Here is a 1,702-nt window from a genome sequence, read left to right as displayed (position 1 = left end):
CGCGTCCTGGCAAGAGACAACCAAAACCTGCGAAAGCAACTGGCAACCTATCGAGAGTTGGAGCTTGAGATCGCGTTACAGAAGGATCAAGTTGCAGCTTACCGCCATCTGCGTATGGCTGGGACGTCAGCCTATGTCTCTACTGACTCTACTGACCAGTGACTGTGCTATATCAACAGTTGCAGGATCACTAGGGTGTTCCACTCATTGTAATCATTCTATAATTATGTATACACTGGAGTGATGATGTATTCTATTGTGACTTATCTTGTGTGTCGCACTACTTAACAATCACTTTTCTAGTTTCTAGATTAAACACTGTAACAGAATGATATTACACACTGAGTGCCTTACCCTTGTTGTGCCTATACCAAGCTGTAACCAGTAGAATGTAGTGTGTTTAACGTTTAGCTAATTGCTTGGGTAGAGTGGGACTTTGCAGTCCCAGAGGAGGGAATATATATATATTTTTCCCTCTGTTAAGCTTGCTGATTCATGTAGATTGTAGTATGGGACCTTCCGGTCCCCAAGGGGGGAATATATATTTTCCTCCCTCACTATTTAGTGGGACTTGTTAGCCCCAAAGGGGGGAATGTAGTGTAATGTACTAATTTACTGTAGTGTTTATACTGTACCTTTAAATTGACCTTTAAAGATACGTGTTGAAGCAATGTACTCTGTGCACTGACAAGTCACACACTGTTTTTTTATTTTATGTATTTCTTTGACACACACATACACTCATTGAACACTTAAGCATTGTGGTGGAAAAGTACCTAGGATTCACTGTGCATCCTTTTTAAAAAATAGCATGAGGATGGGCTCAGAAATATTGATGGAAAGTTAGGGGAATTCCAGCTTGGCCTGATATGACCTGGGTAATAGGAGGCAGGCCTAGACTGCCCAGGAAAGCATTACACGGTGAGACTGGCTCTAAAGGAAAAAGGGAGAGCTGGGATACCATTATGTACAAGCTCCAGTGGGTAGGCTGGCTTCAAGGGAAGAATGGAGAGCCGTGACACCGTTATGTTCAGGCCAAGTGTGTAGGATTAAAGGAAAAAGGTGGAGACTCAACAGAATCTTCACTCCTTAAAAAGGGATGCACAGAAGGGAAAACTTCAGTCCTGCTCTGGAGCTTGACTCATTGAGTTGATGTGCTGTTGCCTGCGTGCACATTAAACTCTGTTGTACCTGATTCTACGTGTCTCCAGTGATTTTTTTGACTTCTGAGTATTTGAGTTTTTGATATTTAATAGAAAACAATGACATTTTTTTCGAGAAGTAGGGAACGAGGTCGCGAGCTTTCTGGCCCAGCTCCAGACCTTGAATTTTGCTTCTTCAGAACTAAATTGTCCACCTGAAAAGTACTTAGAATTAAAATGAGCTTGATAAGTGAACTGAAATTCTCCCTTTCTCTCTCTCTGTCTCACTTACCCTCCTCACCCTCCTATCTCTCCGCGTTCTACTTCCTGTCCCTAACTGCAGAGCATCATCATCTGTTGGTGACTTCACTAAACTGTTATTTTATTGTTTTACAGTTGGGATTGATCTACCAACCTAATAATCTGTGTCAAAGGGAATTACATCTATACATATGCTAATTTATTCTTGCTGATAGTACAACTACATTTTGGAAAATGTACTAATTACTATGTGAATGACTACAAAATTATTGTTTTGCAAAATAATTATGTAATTGAAT

This window comes from Epinephelus lanceolatus, chromosome 11, assembly GCF_041903045.1.
Source record: "Epinephelus lanceolatus isolate andai-2023 chromosome 11, ASM4190304v1, whole genome shotgun sequence".
Taxonomy (NCBI): Eukaryota; Metazoa; Chordata; class Actinopteri; order Perciformes; family Serranidae; genus Epinephelus; species Epinephelus lanceolatus.
This window is presented reverse-complemented; position numbering follows the sequence as displayed.